The sequence below is a fragment of the Castanea sativa genome, chromosome 2 (assembly GCF_040712315.1).
Source record: "Castanea sativa cultivar Marrone di Chiusa Pesio chromosome 2, ASM4071231v1".
Lineage (NCBI taxonomy): Eukaryota > Viridiplantae > Streptophyta > Magnoliopsida > Fagales > Fagaceae > Castanea > Castanea sativa.
In genome coordinates this window covers 35,309,388-35,331,719 of record NC_134014.1, presented here as the reverse complement: position 1 = coordinate 35,331,719, position 22,332 = coordinate 35,309,388, and positions in this window count along the sequence as shown.

Here is a 22,332-nt window from a genome sequence, read left to right as displayed (position 1 = left end):
TATATTGAGATTAATGCTAATCTTTTAGCATTTTAAATAACTGAACATTTATTAATATTTAACTTGGGCCCTTGTAGCACGTATTATTAGGATCCTTGATTTATTTTTCTTGAATAATAGGATGCCCAGAGAATTACATTTTATTCCAAATTACAAATTATATGGTTGTTGTTAATGAAGCAAGTTATCATTTTATCCTTCCAAACAATTGTTGAGGACTTTAGCTACAAATTCTTGTTTAGTGGGGGGATCACAGAAACACAACTTCAAATCCTAGTGGCAAAAACAATTTACTAGATCTTTGCAATCGTTATCGTTTTGGCATTTAATTTGATTAAGTCCGTCAACATCCAACTTGAAACCTGCAATTATTGTATTTGTTAACGATTGCATTCTTAAAAATTCTATTTAAGTATGAAACATTGAAAAATCACTAAAATTATAAAAAGGTGTCACTATGCTAGTTTTATATATACAACAATGTATCGTCATACAAAAAAGAAATTAAGTAAATAAATAAAATCCAAAAAATTAGTCTCCCACGTGAATGATAATCAATTGAACATTCTTGTGTTTGAAACTCGTTTATTATGAGAGATGATGTCAATTTTTTTAATCCGGATATTATGCATTTTTCAAATGTTCGTTAGAAACAATAACGTTCATTTTCCCTCTTGAATGAATAGTGATTAAATAATTGAATACAAAATTGTTTACCTAAATGTAGAATAATGTGACTAAGAGGGAATCTAAATTTTACTTGAGTGAATGAATTAAAATTTTTTACCCTATAACACAGACTTGAATAATGAATAATTTTACATATGTGAAAAAAAAATGACCGTTCATTTTCTGTGATGAATAGAAGTATATATTCCTTAATTTTTACTTAAATTTCTATCATATGAGAGGTACCAAACCTATTTGAAATACTGAATTATCTCAAAGTTTATAATTATTTGGAAGTCCAATAAGGCCATATAGTACTATATACATATAAGAAAAAAACAATTAAGTAAAAATATAGGACAAGATTCTTATAGGAGCCAAAAATTAAGAGGGCAATTAAAAAAGCCAACTTGAAGGAATATTTCTCCATCTCTTATGTCTTTGTGTATAAAGTTGCTAAGCTTGTTTATTTGTGTTTACTTTTGCACTCTTACTGTTGATGTTCTTCTGCATCCATGTATATATAGGAGAGATCTTTGGCCCAACAAATTAGAAATCTATAAATTTCGAATTTCAACGAGAGATCTTTGTACGAACATATTTAGAAATCTATAAATTTCAGATTTTCTTGATTTCTAAAAATTAATGACACATTTAGAGGGTATGTATTCTTAATTAATAGGTAGTTGCTATTAATTATATATATTCTTAATAAATGGTATATGACTTCCTCTGTACAAAACAGGAACTTGCTATTATTATACTTCTTTTTAGAAAATGCATGGCATGTAGTCCAGTAGTATACTACTATGTGCTGTCTATGACTTCCTCTATCCAACTACGTATACTCCAGCTTTAAATTCATTTCGTTTTATTTTGTTTTTTTCATTTTTTCTTTCAAGTTTGGGTAAAATCCAACCTGATTATATTATACTCATCAAAAGCCAAATAATATCCGAAACTTTCGGGTTGGCTAGGGTTGGATACCCGTTACCTAATGGGTTTCATCATCCCTAATTGGAGCCACTTTTTTGAAGTTTACCATTGACCGCAATATTTGCCCAAATGAATCTTTAAGCAATTATTGCACAATTATTGCCCAAAAATTCTCCTTTCTTCCCGTTCCACTACTGATCTTCGACGATAGAATCCATCGTCGATAGCCAACACCAAACACTAGTCGTCAAGTCAATGCGTCCTCACTTCTGCCATTTTCATTGTAAAAGAAAATGAAAGTAGATCTGAAGAAAAAATCTGGTTTTGTATCTCATACAAAACCCACAGCGGAAGCAACAAACAAGGATCTATTTCATTCATGATTGATAACGTGCATAATGTAAATTTCAGAATTTAAGAACAAGATAGCGTACCTTGGTGTGGAGAAATTCAAAACAAAGATTAGAAGCACTTGGGAACACTTTTAATCTTCACTCCAATTCCACTTTACGCCCAAGATGTGTGGTCTCTCAATCAGTTTTCAAGGGAGAATGAAAATGTGTCTCACACTCTCTCACACACTGTTTCTTTTTCTTTTCTAATCCCTTCCAATAAAAATTCTGTATGTTTCTCCCTTTATAACTAACTGATTATCTAATTGGGCTGGCCTATTGGGCCTTTCCAATTGGGTTTTAGTGTGTGGCTTGAAGTGGGACCAAAAGGGACCAAAAAGACACTAGCTCCAATGGGCCTTGGGCTTTTCCGTCAACTCTTAACAAGTCCAAAGTTACCATTAATTATATTTAATACCACTATATAAATATAATTGCACTCTAGGCCTTATTAATAAATTATATCCCAAGACTTTATTATACACGTAACCCCTTCATAAAATATTCGTAGTAACACAAAGTCATAAATGTAGACTGCCACTTTGTAAATTACTACATCTTATCCTTGAGTACTTGGTTTAATTCTTTAAAGTTATTCATTATATATTTATGAAATCCAATTTCATAAATATATACTTTAGTAATTTCTTACTAAAGTGGTTAGGCCTAACTCTCTGAATAACTGAACCTATTAAACTTATCTCAAGGGAATATTTTATATCTCCATCAAGAGACTATGAATTCCATCTTGAGAATATATGTTCCATCAACACTAAATGTGTCTGCCCAATATACTGAGGTTTTGACCGTCATTTCAAATTTCACTCCCGATATATCAAAGCAACCTACACTTCATGATCAGGTCCATTATTCTCTTAGGATTAAGAGTTCATGCAAATAAAAGTCGTGAGATTTATTATTCATTTAACAGTCGTTAGGAGAATAATAAATCTCACAGCAATCCTGTTCAATATGTTTTAATTCTTAAAATATATCAACATATCAACTAGAAGTTTCCACTTCCATGATCAAGACAAATCATCTTAGTTGACATGTTATAGTCTTCGGAGAGGAAATGCCCAATTTCATCACCGACTACGAACTATAAATTCTGAGTTTACAAAGAACTTGTGATTTACATCTTCTGTGACTTTTCACATAAATCACATACAATGCATCTCATGGACTATATGATAATGTCCCATATTCATGTTACCATTATTTTAGATAATAATAAAATAACTTTATCAATCACAAAATTAAGTCATACATCATGTCTTACATAATGTCATACATAATATCATACATAGCATCATACAATAGGATTTAAGGGCACAAATCCTAACATGATCTGCACTAATTTGTAACTTCTTACATATTTTTTATTTCAATTTTTCTTTCACTATTAACAATAATAAGCGAATTCTAGAGACTCAATCAAAATCTCTACGTGTTGTACCTTTGCTATTGTGCAAATTGGCATCAACATGTGCCAAGTGACCAGAAATGGAGCCAAGATATCAAGTGAGACGAGACAAGATATGAACCAAAATTTTTTTTCATGAAAATGCAAATTAACATCCTCTCAGTATTAAGAAATTATCAACAAAAAATTGCATTAAATAATCGTTTATGAAAACATTGCATTATAATTATCTATCAAAATACAACTCTTTATTCTTTTTAAATAAACTCACTAGAGAAGTTGAATGGGGATATGGACATATTAAACCACACAAGTAAACAATAATAAGCACCATAAAAAAAAAAAGTAAATTAACCAGAGAAGTACACAAGATGAATAATGCAATATCAAATTTCAATGGAATATCATCAAAGCAATTTAATACTTTATGATAAATCTTAGGTATATTTCACTCAAAAAAATATAGTTAGGTTCAATTTGCTACATGCAATATATTAAGTTTTTATTTAAAAACTGATGTGGTAGTGAATAAAATTAATAGATTTAAAAAATATAATAAATAAATATATAAATCATATTTATTTTCATTAGAGACACAGCAGATTATGAAGACTACGTAATCTGTATAAATATATATATATATATATATATATTAATAGTCAAAACTAAGAGAAAATCCAATTAGATTTTAAATTGAAATTAAATTAGATCCTAATTTTGTGCCACATGTCCCATCTCATCTAAACTTTAAAATTTTTGTACTAAGTGAGTTAATTTAATGTTAAAATTGGAATTCAATTAGAGTTTAGTTTTGCGCTACGTGTACTATCCAATCTAACTTTTTTTTAAAAAAAAAATTTTGTGTCAATTGAGTTAATTTAGTGTAAAAAACAAAAAGTCCAATATAAATAAACCATAAAATAAAATAAATAAAATAAAAGCTAATCATATATCTCACTCTATATATATATATATATATGGTTGGTCCATTAGAGAAAATTCAATTATAATCAAAATTGGATTTTGTTTTTGTTAGTGTTCCATAAGTATATATATATATATATATATATATATATATATATATATATATATATATATATATAATTAGAGGAAGTGAGAGTTTGAATAATTTTATATTTATGAGCTATTTTTTTATGTAACTAAAAATAATTCAAATTTATAAGTAAGTCATTTATGTAATATACCATAAATATGTTTGGTCCATTAGAGAAAATTCAATTATAATCAAAATTGGATTTTGTTTTTGTTAGTGTTCCATAAGTATTAAATCGTTCAGATTTTTGCTGTTACATTTTTTCTAAACTAATGAGCATATTTTTTTATAGAGTTTCTATTCAAATATTTTGCATGCGAAAATCTTGAACTTAAAAAATTGTAGCTAAGCTAAACGATCCTATACACCTATCCCCATTTAATTTAGGGAATACTATTGGACCAATCTATTCTTTTTATTTTGTGTTGTATTTAGTCTAATTTCACATGCAATTATTTATGAATTGCTATTGTATATGTAGTATCCAATAGTGATTTTCAAATTTACATACGTAATAGCAATGTAATGAAAAATTTGGCAAAACTAATATCATTAAAAATTGTAAAGAAAAACTATTTTAGTAACTTCAAATGTCCTGGTTGAACTAATATCCTATATGTTTAATAACTCAAACTAACATCAATAGTACCACTACAATTTATCATTTCCATGTGTAAGCACGAGTTACATACTAGTAAAATTTGTAATATCTCTCGCACCACCCACCACACATTATTTCATTCTCGTTTTCTTTTTTCTTTCAAATTGTTCGAACTACTCACTTTTTACAATGCACAATAAATGAATAGCATGAGCACAATAACACAAGATTTGGACTCTTGATTACATTTGCTGTTTAGACTTTTCTTTAATACTAGTATGGGTTGCACATGCAAGGCAAGTGCTGCCTCTTTAGTGAGAAAATTAATATAGATGTTTATTTTTAGGAAAAAGTATGAAGTCATGTACTTAAAATTAAAAAAGTTGTTTGCTATGACAATTTCATAGAACTTATTTACTAAATGTAATATCTACTCACTAAAAAATGCTACTAAGAATGATAATGAATGTCGTCATCTTTCCACAATATTTAAATTTTCACAATGTGTGATGATGTATGCTACAATTTGAAGTTCTTCATAAAATTGAATACTGGTAACTATTTACAATGAAGATTTTGTTATTCATGATTCCTTCTTTAACATCTTGTTTTATGAGCCTAGCTACGATGTTTAGCTTAATTATTTTTAATGAACACCCTTTTAGGCAAGAAAAGAAATTAAAAAAGAAGAAAATAACAAAAGACATATGTCATCAAAGATTCCATTAGATAAAATGATAAGCCTAGAAGATTTAAACCTAATAAATTAGGGTTCTCTAAGTAAGAAGTAGAACACCATATATTACCATTCTAACTTTCCAAGCATAACTACTAGTTTACCGCATAAAATTCAAATTACAAGACAAAATTTTTTGGGACATTAAAATTTAGCAGTAGTATTTTAGACACTACACAATGGAATATTTTAGGAATTATAAGATTTTGTTTGGCTAAGAGAGTAACAATAAAGGTATATGTTTAATTACAATATAAAAAGGAAGAAATTATTCAACTTTAGCTTGGGGGGGATTAAACTACCCCAAACATGAAGGGGGAAAGTGCTTCTTCGTCAATTTTGTGTGTGTGTGTGTGTGTGTGTGTGTGTAAAACAAAGTGTTTTTTTTTAGCTTGAAACAATGTGTTATAAAAAAATTATAAAAAAAAAAAAAGTCAACCTAAAAAAAGCTATGCATAAAACAATGAATTTTGGCTCAAAAAATTGACTAAACCAAAAAAGAACTCTAGCAACACAACAAAATGTCACATTATTTTTACATAACCTTTATTTTAAACTGTGCTGGATCCTGGTATGATATTATATTATTTATTTTTAGAGTAATGCTACGTACACCATGGTTTTGAAACCCAAACCATTCAAAGAACCGGAAAGGAGAGAGGTTCAAGATTTTTGAGGTTGGATCGAGGTTCAACCAAGGCCAAACCATGATGTATCATTTAATTTTTAATATATTTGGTACTTAAATTTATCTGTATAATTAATAATGTTTCATTCTTGACTGACAAGTTTTGTTTGGCCTAGTGGTTTGCATGCTTGGATGTTATCTCACCTACTAAATGCAAGTTCTTTTTTTTTTTTTTTTGATACAAGATAGAATTTCTACTCTAGCCTAATCTAAGTGTATATGTGTGTGAAGCTCCCTCTTGGAGACTTGAACCCCGGCCTTTGCCCCCCATACCCCACAAGTATTTATACTTGTAAAGTGACCACCGCACCAGGAGGGAGCGGTGGTACTAAATTATTGAATCACGACATATAAAACCGGACCTGGTCCTACCAGCCACATATTTTCATTAAATTTTACCAAAAAACTAAAAGTATTGAATCGTGGCATATAAAACCGGACCTGGACCCGATTCCCATTTAACCCTTTCGAACCTCCCGGTCCGGTCCAAATTTCAAAACACTAACGTCCATAACATTTTTAGAATAAATCTGTGTGGTAAATTATTATCGGTTTTAAACTGGGCTAACCACTTTTAACCATGCATTTAAAAAAAAAATTTAAAAAGAGACGAAAAGCCAATTGAAGAAAATTGTGACTAAAACTTTGAATTTTGGCTCACCAAATTTGACTAAGCCAAGAAAGAAGCCTAGGAACGCAGACAAAAGACAATGTCACAACATTACCACAATAATTTTTATTTCCAACTGTGGTAGGTCCCGATATGATATTTTATTATTTTATTTTTGACGTTCACAACCTTTTCACAAATAATCTTAAGTGAAAAATTATACTGATTTTATAATTGTGAATTAAAAAAAAAAAATGCAACACAAGAAAATTGTGCATGAAACCATGAATTTTGGCTCACCCATTTGACTAAACTAAAAAAAATCTAAGAATCCAACAAAATATCACAACATTTTCAGAATACCTTTATTTTTAAGATCCGATATGATATTTTATTATTTTATTTTTGACAAATGCTACACCCATAACATTTTTCACAATAAATTCTAAATGACAAGTTGTTACTAGTTGTAAACTAGGCCCACTACTGATATCACTTTTTTATCCATTAAAAATATCTTGCTAAGTAAATTTTGTTGTGAAATTATTGTGATTTAATTTTGACTTATATGGAATTGAGATCTGGGCGATTGTAAAAATATTATAACATCAAGAAAATGTTATAACATTTTTTGCAATACATTTATTTTTAGTTATGGTTAGTCTCGATCTTTTATTTTATTTTGACCTAAAAAATTTTAAACCTAAATAATTGCAAAAATATAGTAAAAATTTATTGTGTGAGTACTGTGAGTGGGCACAACGCGTTGTGAAGAGGGTGATGATTGATCAGGGCAGCGGTGCAGATATCATGTACCCTGATTTATTTAAGGGGCTAAGGTTGAAGCTGGAAGATCTTACTCCTTATGACTCGCCACTCATAAGCTTTGAAGGAAAGGCCGTTGTGCCGAAGGGACAGATTTGTTTGCCCGTTCAATCCGGCTCAGAAACGGTTGAGGTGGATTTCATTGTGGTTGACGCGTACTCCCCATATACAGCCATCCTCGCCAGGCCATGGCTGCACGCTCTTGGAGCCGTCTCCTCTACCTTGCATGTTAAGGTTAAGTTCCCCTCTGGGGAATACGTTGAAGAGATCCTCGGCAGCCAATCGGTGGCCAGGCAATGCATATCGGCCGCAGTGCTTCATCAGACAGAAGCCGAGTCATCGGCTTTGCTCATCCAAGAGTCATAGCAATTAACAGCTTCGGATGCATCTGGAGCGGTGACAGGAGAGGAGGCTGTTTGTGAGGAGTTAGAGAATTTTTTGATAGCGGATGACCCAGAGAAGTTCTTCCAAGTTGGCATACATTTGCCACACCAGGAGAAGATGGAGTTGTTGGAATTTCTGAAAGACAATATTGATGTTTTTGTGTGGGACCCTTATGAGGCTCCAGGCGTAGATCCGAGCTTCATTTGTCATCATTTAAATGTCAACCCCGCCATTGTTCCGAGAAGGCAGCCACCTCGGCGTTCTTCCAAAGAACATTCCGAGGTTGTCAAGGAGGAGGTGCTCAAACTCAAGAGGGCTGGGGCTATTAAAGAAGTTTTCTACCCCGAATGGTTGGCGCATACGGTTGTGGTCAAAAAGAAGAATGGAACGTGGAGAGTATGTGTGGACTTCACGGATCTGAACAAGGCCTGCCCCAAGGATTCATTCCCAATGCCGCGTATTGATCAGCTTGTGGACGCCACTGTCGGACATTCTCGTATGAGTTTTTTGGATGCCTTCCAGGGTTACCATCAGATTCCATTGGCATTGGAGGACCAAGAGAAGACTACTTTTATTACTCCAACAGGGAACTACCACTATAAGGTCATGCCGTTTGGGTTGAAAAATGCTGGGGCTACCTACCAAAGAATGATGACCAGAATGTTCGAACAGCAACTAGGAAAGACCATTGAGGTTTATATGGATGATATGGTGGTGAAGAGTAAAACAATACCTTCACACGTTAAAGATTTGGCTGACACCTTCCAGGTGCTAAGAAAGTACAAGTTGTGCCTTAATGCCTCAAAGTGCTCTTTTGGCGTGGGATCTGAAAAGTTCTTGGGATATATGATTACTCATAGAGGCATAGAGGTAAACCCAGCGCAGGTCAAGGCTATTCAGGATTTGCAGCCGCCTCGGAACCCAACAGAAATCCAGAAATTGACCGGAACGATTGCCGCACTAAACATATTTATCTCTCGGTCAGCTGACCGGTGCCGTCCTTTCTTCCAGTTGTTGAATAAATGGAAGGGGTTTCAATGGACCGAGGACTGCGTGTTAGCCTTCCAACAGCTTAAGCAATATCTTTCTCGGCCACCTATATTGTCTCGCCCCGAGGCGGACGAGGTTTTGTTTGCTTATCTGGCAGTGGCCGTCCATGCGGTCAGCCTGGTCCTTATAAGGGATGAAAGCGGGGTGCAAAGACCGGTCTACTACGTTAGTAAGTCTTTGAATGAGGCCGAATTGCGCTATCTACTCTTGGAGAAAGCACTTCTGGCCATAGTTCATGCCACGCGGAAGCTTCCTCATTATTTCCAGTCCCACACGGTGGTGGTTCTTACCCAGTTGCCTCTCAAGGCGGTGTTACGCAGCGCCGATTACTCTGGCAGGGTGGCAAAGTGGGGAACCATTCTGGGAGCATTTGACGTTAAATACAGGCCTCGCACCTCGGTGAAGGGCCAGGTCCTCGCTGACTTGGTGGTAGAGTTTACCAAACCATTGCTAGAAGAAACTCTGAAAGAAGCACACATGGATGAAAAATCAGTTGGTGTGATCATAGCCGCAGTACCTCCGACTTGGAAAGTGTATGTGGATGGAGCAGCTAATCAGAGAGGGTCTGGTATTGGACTTATCCTGAAATCCCCTGAGGGAATTGTCTTTGAAAAGTCTTTGAGACTGGCCTTCTCGGCTACTAATAATGAGGCTGAGTATGAAGCAGTCTTGGTGGGCATGAACATGGTACACAGTATGGGTGGAAAGGAAGTTCATGTGTTTTCGGATTCACAGTTGGTGGTCGGCCAGGTCATGGGGACCATGGAGGCTAGGGACCCAAGAATGCAAGAATACTTGGCCTAGGTCAAACGTCAGCAAGCTAAATTTGATTCCTTTGTCTTGTCTCACATCTCTAGGAGTGGAAACACCCATGCAGATTCTCTGGCCACATTAGCCACGTCCTCGGCTCAGTGCTTACCCAGCATTATCCTTGTAGAGGATTTGCTAGAGCCAACTCTTACAGTTGTCAACGCAGCTCACATCCATCTGATAAGGCCTGGACCTAGTTGGATTGACCCAGTCATATCTTTTCTTAAGAATGACATCCTTCCTAAGGACAAATCTGAAGCAGATAAGATACGTCGAAAGGTGCCACATTTCTGGTTGTCCGAGGATCAAAAACTGTATAAACGATCTTTCTCAGGACCGTACTTATTGTGTGTGCACCCTGAATCAACGGAAGCACTTCTGGAAGAACTGCATGAAGGGATTTGTGGGAGCCACACCGGGGGAAGATCCTTAGCCCACAGAGCTTTGACTCAGGGTTATTGGTGGCCCAATATGCAGAGGGAGGCTCAGGACTATGCCAGGAAATGTGATCAGTGCCAGAGGTTCGCCCCTAATATTCATCAACCTGGAGGGGTTCTCAACCCTCTCTCCAGTCCTTGGCCTTTCGCACAATGGGGATTGGACATAGTGGGGCCACTTCCGAGGGCTGCAGGAAACAAAAGATGGCTTCTCGTGGGAACAGACTACTTCACTAAATGGGTTGAGGCCGAGCCCTTAGCAAATATCAGAGACGTTGATTCCAAGAAGTTTGTCTGGAAAAACATCGTCACTAGATTCGGTATACCACACACACTTATCTCAGACAATGGTGTTCAATTCGATAGCAAGGCTTTTAGGAAATATTGTAGTGATATGGGCATCATAAATAGATACTCCACCCCAGCTTATCCTCAAGGAAATGGGCAAGCCAAGGCCGTTAACAAGGTCATAGTCAGTGGGCTCAAGAAAAGGTTGGACGATGCGAAAGGCAGGTGGGTAGAAGAACTCCCACATGTTCTCTGGACGTATCGGACTACACCGCGCAGGTCCACGGGAGAAACGCCATTCTCTATGACTTATGGAGCCGAGGCGGTGATACCTCTGGAATCAGGTTTTCCCACCCTGAAGACGAGTTCTTTTAGCCCAGAGAATAACGATGGCCTCCTGGAGAAAGGTCTTGATTTAATTGAGGAACGGCGCGAGGCAGCTATGGTCCAAATGGCTTATTATCAACAGAAGCTTAAATGGGGATATGATGCCCACGTGAAGCTAAGGCCACTCGCACCTAGGGATCTTGTACTAAGAAAAGTTGTGGGCACCGCTAAGAACCCGACTTGGGGTAAGCTATGACCGAACTGGGAAGGTCCCTATTGCATTGTTTCAGTAGCTGGCATAGGGTCGTATCGTTTAGCTGATCTAGATGAAAGAATTGTACAACGCCCCTGGAATGTAAATAACCTTCGAAGGTATTACTATTAATAAAGTGTGCTTTTCTTAGCTAACAGTTCAAAGTTATAAATATCTCAGGGGTTTACAGTTACTTTTCTTAAGTGTCAAACAGAAACTTGGTTAAGTATGGTCCTCGGACCACAAACCTTGTGGAAATTGATATCTTGTCATTTGTTAAACAGAACCTTAGTTATGTCGGGTCCTCGGACCTTCTACTTTGGGGAAATTAACATTTGAAGTTACTATTCTTAAGTGTCAAATAGAAACTTGGTTAAGTATGGTCCTCGGACCACAAACCTTGTGGAAATTGATATCTTATCATTTGTTAAACAGAACCTTAGTTATGTCGGGTCCTCAGACCTTCTACTTTGGGGAAATTAAATTTGAAGTTACTATTCTTAAGTGTCAAACAGAAACTTGGTTAAGTATGGTCCTCGGACCACAAACCTTGTGGAAATTGGTATCTTAGTCACTGTTCTTATTCTTATCACATGCTTTGTGGAAATCAGTATCTTACCATTCATTAACTTAGATCTTAAGTTCTATATCCTTAAGTGTTAAATAAATTTTTGTAAGGAATAGCCCTCGGACCTTACATCCTACTGAAAGTAATACCCCAAATTATAAAAGTTTAACCATCATATGAGTTTTTTAACTAAGGCATTGTTTAATATCCAAACAAAGTTAATCTCTGCCAGGTTCTTAAATGTTCTACTTTGCAAAGCAAATATGCGCATGGCTGTTTGGAGGTTATAATTGTACAACTCCTGGAGTTAGATTTGTTTATTCTGTTCTTCCTTTAACTATGTATTAGTGAGAACTTTCATGACAAGCACAAAAAGAACAAAGTAAGACAAATACAACATGAGTGAAAGTTGAATAAAATTGTTCTTCATTAATTATATACATCATCAAAAAGAAGGGCAGTACATGAAAGTCCTATGCTAGGTCCTAAGCTTGGGTAGGGGGTCTTGGAGGGAGCTGCTGCCAGCCTCGGTGCTCTTCAGTTCCAACTCAAAGGTAGACAAAACTTGCTTCCCTTTGTCTGTTAAAGGAACGAGGGACTCCACGTTCTGAATTTGCTCCTTCTCGGCACCGCCACGCTCGTCCTTCTCTTTATGGGAACCTTCAGGTTCTGTAGGATTAGGAACGAGTTCTTGCACTACAGGAGGAAGGGCAGGAGAGGCAGCAACAGTAGGGTCTTCTATCTCCTGTATGTCTAGGGGAAGCCAAATGTTCTCGGGCTTCCTCAGCTCGGAAGCTTGAGGAACCCCTGCTGCATTCATGGCCTCTCCCCAGACCTGTTGACACTACTCTCGAAACAAGGCCGCAAAGGCTTCTGTCAACCGTTCTTGTGTTGCATTTACTCCCTCCTGATAGCTGGCCTTCTTCGTGGCCTCCAGTGCGTGCTTGTGGGCGCGAGCCTTCTCCTTCGCCCGTGTAAGCTCCTTCTCCAAATCAAAGCGTGCCTGTTGGGCTTGAGAAAGCTCGTCATCCTTTTGGCGAAGAAGCTTACGTTGCCCCTCCACTTGGTTCTCCATCGTCTTTAAGCTGGCCTCGGCACCATCCTTCTCTCTTTTTAAGTCGGCCAACTGCGATGTGATCTTCCCATTCTTTGCTAGGACCTGGCCTAGGGACCTTTCTGCCTCTAGCCGTAGCTCTTGCTCCATCCCAGCGCGCTTCCGAGAATCCTCCACGAACTTCTCGGCCGCGAAAACTTCTTGAATGGCCTGCAAAAAATGGCAGGAGGTTAAAATATGGTAAAGTGTTTACAAATGAATCTAGAGTACAAGTGTGAGGTGGAACTTACCAGAGCTAAATCCCTTTTTAATGAAAGGAACAACTGAGGCTGGCCCATCTTCTCCAAGGTTTCCATGTCCTTGGGCAGCAGAAGAGGACGCTCCAACGCCTCGGCCAAGTGGTGGGCGTGGCCTTGTTGGATTGCCCTGATACTGGAGTGGCAGGGGATTGGTGCACCGTCCAGTCTTAGGTCAGGAGACCAGGTAGTCGGTGCTCAGCACACTTCGGCCACGTCTCTGATCTCCCCACTCTCGACTGAGCGAGCCCAGCCTTTGCCCTTGTCCAGCTTTTGCTGCTGAGCTGGTTGTGGTTGTTGTCGTGGCTTCTTTTGCTTCTCTCCACCGGCCCCCTCAGCCTCCACCTTCCTTTTCTTCTTCGGATCGTCGGCGGGAGGTTTGGGTTCGGCTGGAGGAGGGGGTGGTGGTAAGGCTGGGGGAGCTTCGGACCCCCTCGTTCCCTTTTTGGCCACTCTCGCGCCTCTCGCGGTCATAAGGTCCTTAAGCTCGTCCATGTTTTCCTCAATGGAGCTATCGTCTGGACGCGCTATCACTAAGCCCGCGATCCCAGAGGTCTCGGCTGCTTCTTCTTCCTCGTCAGAAAGAACAACGAACGGGTTTCCACGAGGTCGTGGGGCGTCCTCGAATCGAAATTGTTCTATCTCCTCGTCTAACGTGTTCGAAGAAGACACCTGCTCCTCTGGGACAACAGTTGCCTGAGAGTGCGTAGCGAAAGGGATCGCAGCAATCGGTTGTGAGTACAGTATGGTGTGGGGGTTGTCAGGAAGGTCGTGGTCGGCCAGGAAATGTGGTCTGGCTACGTGAATCCTCCTACGCCGCCGGTCACCGGTAATAATGGCGTTCTCGATCTCCTGGAAGTCCGAGGAGATAGGGTCGTACCCTAGTATCAAATGAGCCGCCCTAAGTTGTAAGTCTGCACTTACGAACACTTCTGAGCAAAGCACTCTGTTCAAATCTGCGACGTTGCAGTGGCTCAAGCGGGGGCGCACGTGTTGTTTATCTGCAAAGAAAGACACCAAAATAAACAAACATGGTCAGATTCGTAGAACATGTAATAAACTAAAGTCAAATATTTTGTAAAGGCAAATGGCATTCTAAGATGTTTAGATGGAGTTATGGGGCGGGAAGTTAGATCCTAAGGTGTCGCACCTGGATCTCCCCATTCAACTGGGCAGTGGGGTCCGTCATGCCAGTTGCCTAAGACGATGAGGTAGTCGTCCTTCATGACTTTATTGGACTTGGGCAGACAGGAGATTAACCTAACTACGCTAGAGCGGGATTTGATATAGTATCCTAATCTAGTGAGTTTGTGGCATTCGTACATAAAAGCGACATCATGCCAGGTGAGGTTCAGACCCATCTGCTCGTTTAGAGCGTCGACGCTTCCTAAGACTCTGAAAACGTTGGGAGCGCATTGATCGGGGCACAACCGGTGGTTGCGGAGGTACTCCCTGGTTACGCTTTTCATTGGGAGGGTCATCCCACCTTCTACGAAGGCGACCATCGGGATGATGACCTCTCCGGTTTTCCTAGAACCGGCCACGGCTTCCGCCGGGCAGTATTTTAAACCTACATCGCTGGGAATGTGATACTTAGCTCTAAAACCTTCCATCCCAACGGCGGTATCAACTAGACACTTAAATTTTCCCATTAGAAAGGAACGAAAGACTAAGTTCTAAGAGGGAGAACGGTTAGAAGGGGAGCCAAGGATAGGATCCGAGGAGAATGGGTTAAGGAAAAAGAATAAGCACTTACAGATTTGAAGTTGTGCGAATTTCCACGGATTTCTGCAGAGAAAAGGTGATTACTGATGTTTTGATGGGATTAGCTTCTGAAGAAATAAATGAAGGCGCAGGTTCCCAAAACGTCACGACGTGCGGGAAAGCGGCCTCGAAATTGTATTCGTCCCGCCCAAATTTTCAAGGCGTAACAAGGGCTGTTGGATGCTCATCTCACCGTTGAACGTGGGAGATAGGGTGTAACTTACGATAATAAATGCGCGCGTTTTTGAAAATAAAACTGCCAAGTGGCATCCTCTGGAACACGAAACGATCTCCACACGCGCAGTTATTTACAAAACGTGTGGGGTAAGTTCTCGTTGGATCAAAACCCTATTTTTCTCCTCGGATGATGAAAAATAGAGTTTTGAGGGGCTATTGTGGGGAGTAAAGGACCCAAGCAAGCATTTGGGCCTTTGGGCTCTAGCAAGGAGAGCCGAACTGCTCTTGAGCTAAGGATTTGTTAGTACTGTGAATCGGCCCATACGCCGAGGGTCCGAGGATACAGCCGAGGGTCCGAGGATACAGCCGAGGGTGAGTTTCTCCTCGGACAGATCCAAGAGAAGTCAGAGATTCACTACGAAGGTCAAGGCAGAATTCTGGAAAGACTGTTGGTTAAAAGGGGAAACCCTGAACCTTCTAGATACACCGGTGTTAGAAAAATACCAAGAGCAAAGGCTGCCACCTCCACATTAAAGACTCTGCACCTACCTCCCTAGCCGTATTAATGGGGAAGTGACCCCTGAACAGTAGAACTGAAACTTCTGGTCACTATTCAAAGGCACTAAGAAAAGAAATATCTAGAGGGGGTTTGAGCAACACGTGGATAAAGCATCAGAAAAAGAAGTATTTAAAGGGGGTGAAGGTTAAAGAAAAAGGGGGTCGGTAACTAAGATAGAAATTAAGAATTGTAATCTTTAAGAAAGAAAGGGAAATAATACAGAAGTAATCCTCGGCTCACGTCCGAGGACGTCCATTGGCAATTATCATTCGTTATTTACAAATGTTTGCACACCAAAGCCTGTCATCAAGTTCTTAGTACCTTTAATCTAGATTTCAAGCCCACGCTCTACAAATTTTATTGTTTAAGGCTCATTGGGCTTGAGCCCGTAATTGTCTTTGGGTCCAGGTGCAATTGTGCATTTACATGTACTATCCAATCTAACTTTTTTAAAAAAAAAAAATTTGTGTCAATTGAGTTAATTCAGTGTAAAAAACAAAAAGTCCAATATAAATAGACCATAAAATAAAAAAAAATAAAAAAAAGCTAATCATATATCCAACTCTATCTATATAATTAGAGGAAGCAAGAGTTTGAATAATTTTATATTTATGAGCTATTTTTTTATGCAACTAAAAATAATTCAAATTTATAAGTAAGTCGTTTATGTAATATACCATAAATATGTTTGGTCCACTAGAGAAAATTCAATTATAATCAAAATTGGATTTTGTTTTTGTTAGTGTTCCATAAATATTAAATAGTTCAGATTTTTGCTGTTATATTTTTTCTAAACTAATGAGCATATTTTTTTATAGAGTTTCTATTCAAATATTTTGCATGCGAAAATCTTGAACTTAAAAAATTGTAGTTAAGCTAAACGATCCTATATACCTATCCCCATTTAATTTAGGGAATACTATTGGACCAATCTGTTCTTTTTATTTTTTGTTGTATTTAGTATAATTTCACATACAATTATTTATGAATTGCTATTGTATATGTAGTATCCAATAGTGATTTTCAAATTTACATACGTAATAGCAATGTAATGAAAAATATGGCAAAACTAATATCATTAAAAATTGTAAAGAAAAACTATTTTAGTAACTTTAAATGTCCTGGTCGAACTAATGTCCTATATGTTTAATAACTCAAACTAACATCAATAGCACCACTACAATTTATCATTTCCATGTGTAAGTACAAGTTACATACCAGTAAAATTTGTAATGTCTCTTGCACCACCCACCACACATTATTTCATTCTCGTTTTCTTTTTTCTTTCAAATTGTCCAAACTACTCTCTTTTTACAATGCACAATAAATGAATAGCATGGGCACAATAACACAAGATTTGGACTCTTGATTATATTTGCTGTTTAGACTTTTCTTTAATACTAGTATGGGTTGCACATGCAAGGCACGTGCTGCCTCTTTAGTGAGAAAATTAATATAGATGTTTATTTTTAGGAAGAAGTATGAAGTCATGTACTTAAATTTAAAACAGCTATTTGCTATGACAATTTCATAGAACCTATTTACTATATGTAATATCTACTCACTGAAAAATGCTACTAAGAATGATAATGAATGTCATCACCTTTCCACAATATTTAAATTTTTGCAATGTATGATGATGTATGCTACAATTTGAAGTTCTTTATCAAACTAAATACTGGCAACTATTTACAATGAAGATTTTGTTATTCATGCTTCCTTCTTTAACATCTTGTTTTATGAGCCTAGCTACGATGTTTAGCTTAATTATTTTTAATGAACACCCTTTTAGGCAAGAAAAGAAATTAAAAAAGAAGAAAATAACAAAAGACATATGTCATCAAAGATTCCATTAGAAAAAATGATAAGTCTAGAAGATTTGAACTTAATAAATTAGGGTTCTCTAAGTAACAAATAGAACACCATATACTACCATTCTAACTTTCCAAGCATAACTACTTGTTTACCGCATCAAATTCAAAATACAAGACAAAATTTTTTGGGACATTAAAATTTAGCAGTAGTATTTTAGACACTGCACAATGGAATATTTTAGGAATTATAAGATTTTGTTTGGCTTTAACTAAGAGAGTAACAATAGAGGTACATGTTCATTTACAAAATAAAAAGGAAGAAATTATTCAACTTTAGCTTGGGGGGGATTGAAACTACCCCAAACATGGAGGGGGAAAGTGCTTGTTCATCAATTTTGTGTGTGTGTGTGTGCGTAAAACAAAGTGTTTTTTTTTTAGCTTGAAACAATGTGTTAAAAAAAAAAAAAAAAAAAAAGTCAACCTAAAAAAAGCTATGCATAAAACAATGAATTTTGGCTCAAAAAATTGACTAAACCAAAAAAGAACTCTAGCAACACAACAAAATGTCACATTATTTTTACATAACCTTTATTTTAAACTATGGTGGATCCTGGTATGATATTGTATTATTTATTTTTAGAGTAATGCTACGTGCACCATGGTTTTGAAACCCAAACCATTCAAAGAACCGGAAAGGAGAGAGGTTCTAGATTTTTGAGGTTGGATCGAGGTTCAACCAAGGCCAAACCATGATGTATCATTTAATTTTTAATATATTTGGTACTTAAATTTATCTGTATAATTAATAATGTTTCATTCTTGACTGACAAGTTTTGTTTGGCCTAGTGGTTTGCATGCTTGGATGTTATCTCACCTACTAAATGCAAGTTCTTTTTTTTTTTTTTTTGATACAAGATAGAATTTCTACTCTAGCCTAATCTAAGTGTATATGTGTGTGAAGCTCCCCCTTGGAGACTTGAACCCCAGCCCTTGCCCCCCATACCCCACAAGTATTTATACTTGTAAAGTGACCACCGCACCAGGAGGGAGCAGTGGTACTAAATTATTGAATCACGACATATAAAACCGAACCTGGTCCTACCAGCCACATATTTTCATTAAATTTTACCAAAAAACTAAAAGTATTGAATCGTGGCATATAAAATCGGACCTGGACCCGATTCCCATTTAACCATATCGAACCTCCCGGTCCGGTCCAAATTTCAAAACACTAACGTCCATAACATTTTTAGAATAAATTCTGTGTGGTAAATTGTTATCGGGTTTAAACTGGGCTAACCACTTTAAACCATGCATTTTTTTAAAAAAATTTAAAAAAGAGACGAAAAGCCAATTGAAGAAAATTGTGACTAAAACTTGGAATTTTGGCTCACCAAATTTGACTAAGCCAAGAAAGAAGCCTAGGAATGCACACAAAAAACAATGTCACAACATTACCACAATAATTTTTATTTCCAACTATGGTAGGTCCCGATATGATATTTTATTATTTTATTTTTGACGTTCACAACCTTTTCACAAAAAATCTTAAGTGAAAAATTATACTGATTTTATAATTGTGAATTAAAAAACAAAAAACAAAAAGGCAACACAAGAAAATTGTGCATGAAACCATGAATTTTGGCTCACCCATTTGACTAAACTAAAAAAAATCTAAGAATCCAACAAAATATCACAACATTTTCACAATACCTTTATTTTTAAGATCCGATATGATATTTTATTATTTTATTTTTGACAAATGCTACACCCATAACATTTTCACAATAAATTCTAAATGACAAGTTGTTACTAGTTTTAAACTAGGCCCACTACTGATATCACTTTTTTATCCATTAAAAATATCTTGCTAAGTAAATTTTGTTGTGAAATTATTGTGATTTAATTTTGACTTATATGGAATTGAGATCTGGGCGATTGTAAAAATATTATAACATCAAGAAAATGTTATAACATTTTTTGCAATACATTTATTTTTAGTTATGGATAGTCTTGATCTTTTATTTTATTTTGACCTAAAAAATTTTAAACCTAAATAATTGCAAAAATATAGTAAAAATTTATTGTGTGAGTACTGTGAGTGGGCACAACGCGTTGTTTGGGGAGTGCGCCTAGGCCGAATGGACTAAGGCGGAAAAACAAGGAGTCGCCACCTAGTTTTATGCTCTAGGAACCATGAATATAGTGCTCCTATGTGGAAGGACTAGTCTTACTACCAAAGTATGGGTTCGGAGTTTAGGTATGGTCTTGGGAAAGTGTTAGGCACCCAAAACCGCCCAACCCGTAGGTCGGCTTCCACTCATTGTACCCTATGTCTTAATCCTATGAAAGGCACATTCAACATTGAATCTAACTCACACACACAATAGCATACATCTATGCACACAACATGGCACCAATCATCCCAAGACCTTACATTCACCTATCACGCTTATCAACCAACCCTAGCATACATCTATCCTGGCAAATAAGTAATTCAAACAAGGCAGCAACTGTACATGGGAGAAGCACAAGCATGGCAAGATTCAAAAAAACATGTGATTACATTAAGAACGAATCGTCCAAACAAACATGTTCATATTCATCACCCAACATATACCCAAGGCATGTTCATATAGATGCATGACTTACCTCACTTACCTTACTGCATCTCAACACCTATGCATTAATGAATGGACATGCGAATGCATGTTCATGGCATTAAGTGGGAAACATGAAAGAAAACCCTAATCTAATCGTGTTAAGGACAAACAAACAAATAAATAAGGGAACAGGGACTCAAAAGAATAAGAAAGTGTTAAGGACATATTTTACGTAATTGGTAATCCTTTAACAAAACCCATTTTAATTTTAATTGGGTAGATTTAGGATGTGTTTAATACTTCAAAGAATAAGAGTTCAAATCTAGTATTGAAGCCATGCAGAATTGTCCAAGAAACAAGTGAAGAAGTTGCTCTTAACAGATAGCTATCTATCGAGGCTTAATAGTTGCTCGATAGATATTATCTATCGAGAATTACAAAATCAGAATTTTCAGATCCAATTTTTGGCGCATGCTAACATGTATGTGTGGGGTTTCTTTTCTCACTACCCTAGAATTATATAAGGCTTATTTTAAAGGTCCTCACATATGAGAATACATAGGGAACATATGCAAAAAGTGACCGAGTGCTTATTCTCTCTGAAAAAAGCTATTGCGTCTTTGCGCCTTAGGGTTTTGTAACTAAGTGCTTCTTGATCTTCATTGTTGATGAAGTGAAGAACTTTGCAGCGAACATTCTTCTTCCTCAAGTTGGTGAGTGAGTTAAGTACTAGGATTTGTGCAAAGGAGTTAGTCAAGTATTGGGATCCGTGCATCAAAGGGTGGCGTTCAGATATTGAAGAGTTCAGCTGATGCAATAGAAGGTTTCTACTGTGAATTTATCTACGGGGATTGGAAAGTCTAGGGACAAAGGTTTTTGACTAGATCAGAAACATCTCTTTACTATAGCGAATTGCTTTTCGGGAAGGTTTCCCTCCAAGTTTTTTATAGTGAAACTAGTTTGTTTCATTGGTTTTCTTGGATCATCATATCTTGTCTTATTTACTTTTTCGCTGTACATGATATTGACATGATATTAATGATTGTTTGTTTTAACAAGTTTTGTACATAATAAATCTAATTAACAACTTGGGTTTAAAACTTGTTAATTCTGTCAACTAGGTTCTAAATTTCCCAACAGAAAGGAACAAAACAGGCACATATTATATGAGAGAAATAGAAGTAGAAAACCTAAATTAAGGTTTTTGGGCACAAGTATGCGTGCACATACATAAGCCTGGGTACGCAGCCATACTTCAATTCTGCGTATGCATATACATGCAAAAGCATGCGCACGCAGACATGCCCTAAACCCTAACCCAGGAACACGAATGCAGAACAGAATCTGAAAACAACAAATCTAGCAACCTAAACATGCTCAACCTCATAAGGCAAAGAAAACCTAGACTAACGAACATGTTATAACATAAATGAAGCAAAGAATCAAAGTTAAAAACAAGATTAAAGGCGAAAATGAAAGAAAGGAGAGGTTAGAAAATATACCTCAAAAATGAAAGACTTTTAGCTTGACTTTGACCATTCCCCTTAGTCAAATCTATTTCTAATGAATCTTAGATTTTTCCTTAGGATTTTCTGTGTGTCTTGAAAAGGTGCCATGTATGGCATTATATAGTGAGAAAATAAGGGCTTGGAACAGCTCCCAAACGATGTGGCATTCGTTCCAAACCATAAAATTAATGCAGAAAACTTGTCTTTCATAGGTTTCTAAAACCCTAGCTACGTGCGAAGGTCCGTGCCTACATACGCATGCATCAAACCTACGTTCACAAGTTCTGGCCGACGTACGCAAACTTAGGGTTTCCATGGTCTTTTATTTTCCAAAAATAGATTTATTTGCTCATAAAAATAAAAATAAATAAATAAACAAGCTCAAGAAAAAGGGTGAGTTTTGCCTCACCAAATTGAATAAACCAAAGTTACTGTAGATTCTCCCCTCCCCCCGTGTATGTGTGGGTTAAAATACTTAGTATTCTAAAAAAAAACAGTGAGTT